The following is a 12128-nucleotide window of genomic DNA, read 5'->3' on the forward strand; positions in this document are numbered from 1 at the left end:
GTTCCTGGCTTGGTGGTGGAGCTCTCCTGTCACTGTGGGTCTGTCTGGACATCTCTAGACTGTGTCTGACCCACTGACCAGCAAGCCTGGCCTCAGACTTGCCCCATCACCTTGAGCCCACCTGATGGCTGGAGACCCTGTTAAAGCTGGCAGCTGCAGAGCTGTCCTGCTCCATGTCAGGTGCTGTGGGATGGGCACTGCTGCCACTCCCAGCTCCCCTCCTCACCTTGTCTGGGCTCACACCTCTAGCTTCAGCCCTCGTATCTTCTTCTGCTTTGTTATATATAACCCCACACTCATTGGAAATCAAGATCTCAGAAAAATTGTTCTTAAGCTCTTTTAAATTTAGGAACACAAGATTTTAGCATATATAAATTGCAGAAGACAGTTGCTGAATACTGCTGACAAAGAAGAAAATATTTTACATTTTGAAACTGTAAAATGTTAGCAGTAAGAAGTTCTACATATCCAATAGCTTTAATGCCTATGTTCCTTTGGTAGCTCTGTTGGATTTAGAGTATTTTATTTCTCATATTGGTGCACTAAGTTTCTTCTAGTTTCTCCTAACCCTAGTATCTGTTTCTAATTTGATTTTTCAGAATGCTTATGAGCCAGTATAGCTAAAAATAATAATGTATCCAAGCATAAATCAGATCACTAGAGGCTGAAATCTGCCTTTATCCATCCAATCTCCTCGCTTCAATATCTGGAGAAGCATCAGGCAAAAATACCACTGCATGACTTTGTAAGTATAGTCCAAGCTAAATTGAAGGTAATTTCACCTAAGCAAAGCATTCACCACAGAAATACAATCTGGCTATAAAAAAAGAGGGTATTTGGGTCAGAGCTGTAATTTGGTTTGTTTTAAAGATATTGAAAGGTGTATTACTTTAGTCAGGGAAGACATGACATGTTATTTATAACTAAAGAATGAAAGCAAGTTGTGTGTGCATAAATATATATTTCTTTTTAACAAGTGTATTTACATTTATGTGACTTTCTGCCAGAATTCAGGGTTATACTGAACAGGGCTGGAAATATAAACTAACTGGAGCTGAAAAGAGTGCTTGTGAGAAGACAGACTCCACAAAATGCCAAGGGTCCTTGAGGACAATGAAGCAATGATAAAACTTGTGATTTGTTTTTGTAGCCTCTGCTGGTCTGGTGAGGTTTATTCATCCTAGACTTGTAGCTAAGATCAAAAGGAACCTTTAAAATGTTGGCATAAGGAAGAGGAAGGATTGAGCAATTTGCCAGGGGTTGCCCCATGAGCCTTTCTGAGGGCTGATGGGAATGCAAAGATAAATGAGAATGACATCAAGTGAAGCAAACTGTCTTTGCCCATGGCTGAGATGGAGATAACTGGGTTGAATAAGAGCTACGAGTACTTTCAAGGAAAGGTTAAAGTTTAGGAAAGGGTCAGTGTGCAGAATATCAATAAATACCACAGGAACAAGGGTAAGCATAATTTGGGTTCAAGGCATAGTTGAACTAAGTAATGAAGCATCTGCATCTTTGTGTCAGGATGATTCCCCCTGAGCAGGGTTTTCAGTGATCACTCCATTATGATTTTCTTGTGCAATGAGTATGATTGTTCGATGTTTGTCTTTTATAATTTTCTAATTGACTCACACTTCTATCCAGAACATTTCTTTCTAAGCACAGAGGAAACTTATCACCCATGAAAAGATGGTGTATCTTCTTTCTTGAAAGTATTTTTAGGATTACACAGGAATTTGTGAGGAATGACTTATGTATAGTTGAGTATTTCTTCATGTCCACTTTGATTCTAGATACATTTGAAGTTAGAGTTGTGGATACATTTTTTAATTAAATGTATAGCTTCCTAAGAATCCTTGTTTTGATAGCTTAAATAACATTTGAATTTGAGTAGTCATTTCAACCAGTTGCCCCCCTGCCACACTGAATTTGGCTCAGCATCCTGAGTGCAGCTCTGTGTATTGTCCATGCAAAAGGAAAGAGAAGCGGAGGTTTCCAAAGCTGCTGGAAGTTGGCAGTCTGTTTTGTGCTGAATTCCTGTGGCTTGTGGAGACAGATGACAATACATGTGGACAGAAACAAACAAACAAACCCCAGCCATACTAGAGTCAATATTTCTATTTACACTGTAAGGCTTCCCGTATTAAGTCTTGGTATTCTTAATTGGTGTCATACTCTTCTGATATTTGTGGATTATGTTATTCCTCCCCATATCCGCTAGAAACCACCAAACCATCAGCAAGCTGTTGTCGTTGCATATGCTGGAGTCTCACAAATTCATGTTACTTCTCCTTTGTTATGCCTTGAACCCTAGCTCTGGGATTTTTATTGACTGACTGGTCCTGCTTTCTGCTTGACTGAAACAGTGTGATGCAAGACTGGCTGAGGCAAATGCAGGCACACACAGGGGCTCATGGATGTGTACTTGAAACTCCACTGGGAGATGGCCAGGATTTTGTAAGGCAAGCCCTTTGTCAGCACTACACAACCATTTTGGCAGCAGCCCTGCTAGTTGCCCTACCACCCCCACAGGAGGTTCAGATGGAAGGAAGAGACAGTGTCCCATGGTGTTGCACCTGGATCCATGAAATAAGCATCACAAAGCATTAGAGGGGTTTTCAGCAAATGTTCAGCTCTGCAGAACTACTATGACCTGGTGGTGGCTGTGGAAGGTCAGGCCATCAAGGTTGCTGGCTGGCTATGTGTGGTGGCTTGATTGTGTACTGCAGCCAATGCCCACCAAGCTGCCCACTCACTCTCCTTGTCAACAGGACAGGGTGAGAGGGCAAAATGAAAATTTTGTAGATTGAGACAAAAAACAGATCACTTACCAAGTGCCATCAAGGGGAAAATAGATTCAGGTAGGGGAAAATAATTTATTGCCAATTAAATTAGATTTGGATGGTCACAAACACAGGAAATGAAATAATACAGTGAGTGATGGAGAGGAGAGAGGGGATTGTGGTCACTTCACAACAGATCCTATCTGCTGCTTCTTCCTCATCACTCTCCTCCTTGCTCCTGCATAGGCTCTCTACAGGCTGTGCTTTCCTTCAGGGCGTCTCCACCTGCTCCAGTGTGGGCTCCTCTCTGGGCTCTGTGCCCTTCAGATGCCTGGAGGACCTTCTAGTCTTTCCCTCCCTCTCTGACCTTGGTGATTGCAGGGCTTTTTCTTACACTTTTTGCTTGCTGCCTTGGTGAAGTTTTGCCCTTTCTTTTTTTCTTCCCTTTTTATTTCCCCCCTGCCCCCAAGAGAGGCATCACCAGTTTTCTCTGAGAGCTCAGCAGTGCCCAGCTGAGGGGCTGTTGTGGAGCCAGATGGAATCGGCCCCAGCCTCCACTCACAGTGCCATCCAAGGGGTGTGACAGGGCACCCTGGAGCAGGGGGACCTGCCCAGCCCACAGCTGGCTGCCCCTGGGGTCAGTGTCCCGTGGGAACCCTGCTGCTTCGTGCAGGTTCTGGCTGGGAAATGCTGGCAGCTCCTTGGGTTTAGTGGGCTAGTCTATGTTGCTGTGTGAAAGGCAGTGAAGCTCCAACTTCTGAGCAATAAAAGCAAAGTCCTCAATGATCCTTTCATGAAGAAAGGCTCATGATGCTGGGGTCCAGCATGGGCTGGGGTTTTGTTTGTTTGTTTTCCCCATTTGCCATGGGTGAGGGTGTTGGTCATGGCCCTTGTTATTCCGGGAGATTCTGATCACCTGAACCTTGTTAGTCTTAATTGCTTGCAGCTGATTTCAATCACAGAAACAAATTATTGGCGTATACAAACAACTGCAGAAGAGTAGGATGATGGCTGTAGGATGGTTTTGGCTTCTGAGAGGAATTAAGTGCTGCAGTGCTGGGGAGTCTGTGAGAAGATGTTGCGACAGCCTTGAGGACACTTGCTATGAGTATGGAGCAGATTTTAGTGACTTCTGGAGTTGTGGCTATGGTATGTAATTTTTAGTTCGTTATGAAGCTGTCTGAAGTAAACAAGAATGTTTCATGAAATTATAATTTCTTGAGTATTTTTATGAAACCATTATTGGTTTTATTACAGATTAAGATTGTATTTTTTTGTTTGGTGTGTGAGATATTTTCTACAACATTTTCTTTATGAAAAACTTGTGTGTATGTTTATTAGAATTTTGCCTTCAACTTTTTGTGCTCCATTTATACTGTAATAAAATATTACTAAAGTTGAAAAGGTAATGGGAATGTAGACTGGTGAGTTCTTAATGGACATTTTTCATAAAACTAATGAAATTTTAAAGTAAAACAGACTTATTTGTTTAGTAGTATTTTAAAATTAATTTTAATATTTATTTGAGCATTTTTCTTCAGTGTTTCTACAGAATATTGGAACTAGTTTATGAAGTGTCAAGAATAATGCTTTGGAATTTATAGATATTTAATAAGCTTACATGGGACTTTTCGTGTTTGATAACTTCAGCTGGTTTTAGTAGGTCTGGCTGTTGTGGAACTTGAATGAAACATTGGCCCCTCTTCATAAATACAGATGCATATGTATATGTACCTATACAAGGATACCAAAGTTATCAGTGCTTGTTCTTTAGTTTTACTGAATGGAATTATTACAACTTTTGTGGTTGTTTTGGGGCACAGACCCAAATGTTTGAGTCAAATCAACAGCAGTTAAAATGATGGGAATTGGAAACAAATAGTAGGGGAGTTCACATTTAGGTACTCCATACAGGAATAGGCCAGTGCTTGGAAACAAGAAGGCACAGAAAAAGGCTTCTGCTGTGCAAATGGCTTCTGCTTGGTCTGTTGCAGGAATGTGGGACAGCTGTGGCAGGAGGAGCAGCACATGGCTGGAGGCACTGGAGGGCTTTGGGCAGTGCCAGGGGCTGCTGGGGGCAGGAGCTTGCTGGGGTCAGCTGCTTCCAGTGCTCAGGGGCTGCAGGAAGCTGCTCTTGGACAAGCACAGTCCCTCTGCCTGCAGCGTGGTCTCAAGCCAAGTGGTCTTTTTGTTCCTGAGCTCCTTCTGGCTGTTATTTTCCACGGAGCCCTGGCTCAGAGGAAGGCTCTCTGCAGTGAGCTGTTGAGCACTCAGGCTGTTGGCTCGGTGGCTCTGCTGGGTCCTGCTGTGTCGCTTCACCGCCTTCCTGGCAGCTCCAAGCTCCCTTGCTGAGCTGTCTGGACCTCAGACACTGGGGCCATCTTCTTTTTCATTTTTCCTCTCCTTTCAGCTTCTCTGCAGATCCTTGCACAGTTTTTGAAGACTGAAAGGCAAAACACTGCATCATTCAACACAGTGTCCACAAGAGAACTGAAAGTAGCAGATGGTTGTTATTCTTTCCAATTTCCAGCACAGATTAAGAAAAAAAAAATCTTTCATTTGAACTACCACCCCTTTGGACTTTTTCCAGTATTGGGACTAAAGATTTTGGTTTTTAATACCTCTTCTCTTACAGCCTGTATTTGAAAGAAAATTTACCCCTTCTGTCTTTATATGGTGTGCATTCATATGCTAGTGTGTGCCTGTTCAGGAGAGCTTGGCACTGAGAAGAGCAGCAGGGCTGGGGGGAAGCTTGCTGAGTGTGAGAGGAAGTTTAGGAAGGGCCCAGTTTGCATTAGTGAGGTTGGGAACAGTGTAGGCATCTATGTTGAAGAATTAAGTTTTTTCTTTTTTTGTGTATTGAGGAAGTCAAAGGGTTGGTTGTTGGAAGTAAAAAAGTGCACAAAAAGATACAGAAAAAAATAGTTTATATGACTAGTTTCCCTGAGCTACAGAAAAAGCACAGTGGTCTAGTCTAGAGCAAGTGGCAGGGATGCTTTGCTTTGCAATGTCATCACCATTATATAACACTACTTCTTAAAATTCCATTTTATGTCTTGGGGAAATATGGTAAAATACAGCTCTACAAGAAATGGTTTGAACAGAAGGGACTAAGTGTCTGCCTCTTGTTCCTACCACATAAATACCTCTCTATTTTTGTGAATTCTCATGTGAATGCAAATTACTGTTATATCATGTTCTCCCAAAATAATCTCTTCTGTCTATTAATGTGTTGTGCAACATGAAATATCCTGTTAGAATGCTATGAAATACACTTATTAAGATGCTGTGATATGTGTTTTGTGTTGTGGAAGGGTGCAGTGCTACAAAATGCTCCTCCCCAGCCCCAGTGTGCAGTGGAAGCTGTCCCAGGATGCACAACCCAGTGCTTCCTAGGTTTTAGGCTGCCTCTGGCTCGTGTTCATCTGAGAACCACAGCAGTAGTTGAAGTCTTCCTCCCCACCCCCATCAGTTTGTGAGTCCCTGTCCTCATTGACCTGTGGATTGTGGCTCTCAGCTGAGAGAGGGTTCTATCTGTGCTCTCTAACATTGATCAGCAGCTTCATCGTTGCCAGAAGTCTGCCTGTCTTGCTTTGATTTGTTCTTGGCACTCTTAGAAGCCAAGAACATTCTGCTCTTTGATCTGGAGGACCTTTCTGTGACCCCTTTCAGCCACCCCATTAGCAGTAGCTTGCTATGGGCTCCTGTTGTGTTATTTTCCTAAAAGGTAGCTTTTTTCAACCCCACAGGATAAAGAAGAGTATTTCAGCCTGACTCCAGCTGAAGGTGGGAGTGCTGGGACTGTGGCTATGAACAATTGCAAATGGATTTCCCCTGCCTGAGTCGCTGTGGAGCAGCAGCCAGCCTAGAGGTACCTGCACTCTGAGTCACTTGCAGAGGGATGTGAAGTACTATGTGGTGGGAGCACTTGTGGGTCTAAACCATCACAGCTGATAAGTCATGGTAATTTTATAAGCAGGGAAATTTAGCGTACTAAATTGTGTACTAGGAGCTGGAGAGGTCATGTTGTGGCAGATAATCTGCCTCAAGAGCTGTGTTCACACACAACTCAGTGGAATTACATTGAGATTTATGCCAACCCTTTCCCCCCTTTGACCTCAGCGAGCTCTTTGAATCATACTTAAGTCAGCTGTGGCACTAGAAAGTGCCACTTTGTTTTTCTGCATTTCTGCAATTGGGCACAGCATGCAGAGTGTGTGCTGCATGATTTAAAGAGATGTATTCTGGCTTTTGATGATGCTTCAATGTAACCTGTTGCTGTTGGAGTAGTCCCAAGGGGATTGTATTGGTGCTTGCATAATTTGCAGAGGAGGAAGAGCATGCAATATTCTCCTGCCTTTCTCACAGAGGATATTATGCTTATTTGGATTATTCACGTAAGGAGAAGTAAGTATTTTGTATGGAGACTTTATTTCTGAAATGTTTAAAAAAAAAGTTCTTCTGTGGAACTTTATGTAGAGACTGATTTCTGTGAAGAAACAGAGTCTCCTGTGTAACGAGTTCTTGTTGTCTAAACCTAAGACAAAAAAATCAGAATTGCCTTGAGTAAGTTCAGGGAAAACCAATAACAGCAATTTAATGATTTGCTCACAGCTGAGTCAGAGGGTAGCTGCTCTCAGCTGTGGGTTGGCTCTTTCCAAGGTCATGCTAATTCTCTAAACCTGAGGATTTTTGTTGCTTTGCCTGTGTGACTATTGACTTCTTAGTTTTTCATTCTCAACAGCCAGAATTTTTGTCATTGAAATAATTTTGTGGGGCAAGAAGAAAATCCCAAGTACAAGCAACCTTATTTATAACATTCATTGCGTGCTCTTCAAAATGTTCCTGGTGTTTCACATAACCTGCAAACACCTTTGTTGGGTAGGTTGTTTTTGTGACCTTACCTCAAGGACAAACTTTTCTTGTGCTGTGAAGTCATAACTTTTACTTAAAAGGATACAAATATCTGAATAATATAGCATTCTACTCTATGTAATCCGAAATCATTGGACAATTTGGAAACTCTTATTGAAAGTCTCAAGGTATTTTCCCAAATACTAAATGGGTCAAAAAGAAATGGAGAGCTGAAGAGTGTGGCTGTGTTCTTAGTTACTGGTGTTCAGAGGTGTCTCAATGTTTGGTTCACTAATGGCCTTTTTCTATATGTGGAGGCGTATGTCATTTATTCAGTACAGATTTATTATGGCTGCCTATTGAGAAGAACACTGAAATACCACATTTTATTTTGCTGTGAATGAGGGTAAGAAAGCCTTTCAACATGAGGGTTTTTTTTTTATTAGAGAGCAGAGCTGTACAAATTATTCTATGAATTCTGATTAGGAAAGCATTTTTAGTTAATGTACTGTTTGCTGCCAGTCCCAGCTTCTGAAAACCCTCTTGTAACACAGTGGTCACTAATGAATAGGTTTCTAACAGGTAATTATACTTGTGTGAAAGAACTTGGAGTGCCTGGCTCTGTTTTCATTATGATTGGTCAGCTAACTAGGATATGATTGGTCTTCCAAATGCAGTTGCAAGTTTTCAGTGCCTTGGTATTTGAAGCTTCTGCTTTACACAGTATTGTGCTGTCCTCTTCCACCCCAAATCCCAATGTCACCTAGGTTGCTCTGACAGGAAAATATCCATCATTTTGATGAAATATATTTAGGATCTATTGTTTAGGCCCTGCCCCCAAAATTCATGTTGCAGTGCCATTTTTAGAAATTTTGGCTGGATACATGTGGCATTATTTCCTATGCCTTCATGGAATTTGAGGACTAGAAGTGGTATTCCTAAAAATATCTTCATTTTATGTCATATCTAGAACTTTGTTCATAGTGTGCCAGAAATATTTGGGCACAACTGCAAGCTCTTTAAGAATTCAGGGAGTGTTCCGATTTTCACAAGCCACATGATCCAGCCTGTGTCTGTCATGCTTTACTGTAGCAAATGAAAATTAAGAATACACTTATATTTAAAGAGAGCTGGCTATTAGCTTTCTGCTAGTTTTTATTGAAAGCTACATCGTTTTGTGAATTGTGAGAAGGGCTGTTTTGAGGTTGGGAAGGTGGTGTTTAGAGAGTTATTCCTGTGGCATTTAGGTACCTTAACATGTGTAGCCTATGAACTGTGAATTAAAAAATCTTGACTATCTCTGATTTCTTTAATATCTCAGATGCACTTAAGATTCACTTACATGAGAGAATCTACTACCTCTGCAAATCCAGTTTTTGATGTGTCACTATTTCTGTAAGGAAACACACTTTGCTCTGATTTTTTAAAAATTTTTTTATTTTGCAGTAAATGATATCACTTGTTACCTGTCTGTTGTTAGCTAATCAGCAGGCTTTGACAATCACTGCTCCCTTCCTTCAGCTGTGGAAGTGTGTGTATATTGCCCACACAGCTGTTTCCAGCTGTGCTGGGGAAGGCTGCAAGGCCACTGGCAGTGACTGGTCCTTGGCTCAGGATGTGTACAGTTGTGGGGGTAATTGCCATTACTCCAGGGTCATCTGATAAACCAGAACTCTGAGAGAACAAGAGAAGGTCCAAAGGATTGAAGGCCAAGGTTTTAAAAGGCTTAGATGTGATCTCTGCTGTGGGGTGACCTTGCTTGCAGGGGAGGAGGTTGCAGAAAAGCTGACTGGCTTTGATGTTGGACCTACGCAGGCCCCAGTGGGCAGCTGCTTCCTACTGCACCTGGATGTTTGAGGGTGCCCGACTCTTACAGCATGTTGGCTTTTAAAAGCAAATCATTACATGTTCTGGGTATCACTGGCAGGAACACCACTAAAGAAATGCTCTGTAATGGTTTGAATGCAGCAATCACTTGTTCAAGTACTTTATATTTAGGTCTTAATGAGAAAATGACTGCATGTTAAATCACATAAATCCACTGAGTGAGAAAATGATAATTTTGGGATTATCTTTGGAATGGATGTCTATTTTGTCTATTGCAGAGATGCTACCTGAAGTTAAATGTGCTTTGGCAGGCAGTCATTCTTTAACTGTGGTATTTAAACAAGTTACTGTTTCTTTGATAATGACAGCTGTAGTTCATTATCATTAACAGCTGTAGGTTACGTATATACCCATGGAAATACCCATGTATTTCTCACTCAATAAGAATTTAACATATTTCTACTTGCCTCATGGGGTTGCTAAAGCTTTTTCATGACGAAGGACTGAGTTTAACTTTTTCTTTTGTAGCATGACAATAGTGCATTTGAGAACCGTTTTTTCCTAAACATGGACCAAAAACCCTCTTAGTTATTCTCCATCTCTAGGGGTTTGTAAACGAATTTTGTAGGATTCTGTGTGCCTAATTCCTGTGAAATTTCACAGACCTTTGTGTGCAAGTTGCATTTAGATATTTGGCCTAAGAAAAATCAGTGTACTTGAGCTAAGTTCAGTAAAGTTATATGGATTTCTACCAAGTGAGGATTAAACTTAAGCAGCATAATATTTTCAATAGGTTTAAATTTTTTTAAAAGAAAAACTTTAAAACCTGCATGCTAGTTCTTATCACTCAGCAGTAACTGAAATTGCTCCCACATATTCTCATCAGAACCTTTGGAATTGTTCCTACTTAAGCTGCTGCCTTTCTGGATTTGTGATGGGGGCAGTGCTTCCAAGGGAGAAAAAGGTGCAAGATGCACTTTGCTGTATCCCAGGTGGTTTTCTGGGTTGGTGACACCCATTTGTTCCTGAGGGTGTGGGCGTTGGATCCCCAGCTGTACATCAGAGTAGTGCTTGTTCTGAGCATGGTGTGGCTGCAAGTTGTATGATTGGTACCACATTGTTTTTAAGACCACGAGATTTAAGCTTAAAGATCCCAGAAAACATTCCTTTGGCAACTGCTAGTATGAAAATAAAATCTAGTATGTGCACTTTCATTTAAATTAAGTCTGCTCTTTTTTTCTGGCTCTGACTGCTTTTTCTACCTTGGTAGACTTTTGGATGACAGAGCTAGGCTTAGCAATTCCAGGTGTCTGTGGCCATCCAGTCTGGCTGTTTCCAGCACAGAGTGATGCTGCTGGGATTTTCAAGGCAGTAGCAATCTTCAGGTGCCTCTGCCCTTAATGTGGTGTGCTGTGCTTAAGAGCCCCATGCAGGAAGCCACGTGCAGGTTTTCTATAAATGCTCATTAAGATCTGAGCATGGTAGAATACTTGTCAGGTGTTTGGGAGCAGGAATTTACTACAGATAGTAAAAGCAGGGGAACTGAAACCACGAGACTGAGCAGCTCTCCATGGGCCACTGCTGGCTTGGAGACCTCTGGAACTTCCTTGCAAATTCAGCTATGTGTGTTCTTCACCCAAACAATAACCTTTTCTTGGCTTCTAGCCATTCCTATTTATTAGAATTGTGCTCTTTAAATGCTGGGGATTTTTAAAGCATTTATTGTGATCACCTTCATGCTTTCCAAATTCTAGGCAATGTAATTATATATTAAAATTACAATTGGTATTTTAGAGTTGGCAACCTAGAAAAGGGGCTGAAAGGGTGAAAGAGTTGACATTTTAGAGTTGCTTCTTGAAGGGGTTTTGGTGTCTGATCCCAGAAACAAGTCTTAAAGCTGGACATCCTTGGTGTTTTAATAAGGCTGAAACACGTGTTGAAGGGTTGTAGTAATGTTTTTCTACAGCACTTTATATGGAAATAGATCTGTGTTCTGGAAGAAGTTAATGGTGTTATCTCTGGAATCAAAGTAATTATTTTCTTGATTTAGATTATCTTTTTATGAAGTCTGGTCTCTACTTTTCTGTGTCAGAATGTGTCCTTAAACTGTTAATTACACTGACCTTTTGCTGGACAGATGGCTAAATAGATTGCAGCAATTGTAAACCCTCCTGTACTGCCATGCAGTGTTTTCATTATGTTCATAAAGCCATCAGGTTATAGGGTGTTGTTTTTCAACTTACATTCAGTCATTTCAACTGAACACTGTCACCATTCATATGAACCAATTCCTGATCTAGTTGGAAATGCCTGCCCGTGGCACTTATTCTTTGTAGCATCCCTGCAGGTGCTTTTGCCAATAAGAGATTGCTTCCATGTGACAGGAGAATGGCTGTCCTTGTAGTTGAGGATAGTGACCGTGAGCCTTGTCTATGAATTCAAGATCATGAATAAGGGCCTCATGTTCTCATTTTATTTCCTTCTAATTTTATATTGCCACTGAAAGCTTCAGCATTTCAAAGGATTGTCCGCCTGACACGTGCTGTACATGTTTATTAGTATGCACTAGCCTACTGATTACTTTCCTGCCTCACAAACTTATTTCATTGAGGGTGTGACTTTGAAGTATTTCTGAGTTTTAGAATGCTTCACCAAGGGTTTACT

The sequence above is a fragment of the Passer montanus genome, unplaced genomic scaffold (assembly GCF_014805655.1).
Source record: "Passer montanus isolate IOZ18808 unplaced genomic scaffold, ASM1480565v1 scaffold103, whole genome shotgun sequence".
NCBI lineage: Eukaryota > Metazoa > Chordata > Aves > Passeriformes > Passeridae > Passer > Passer montanus.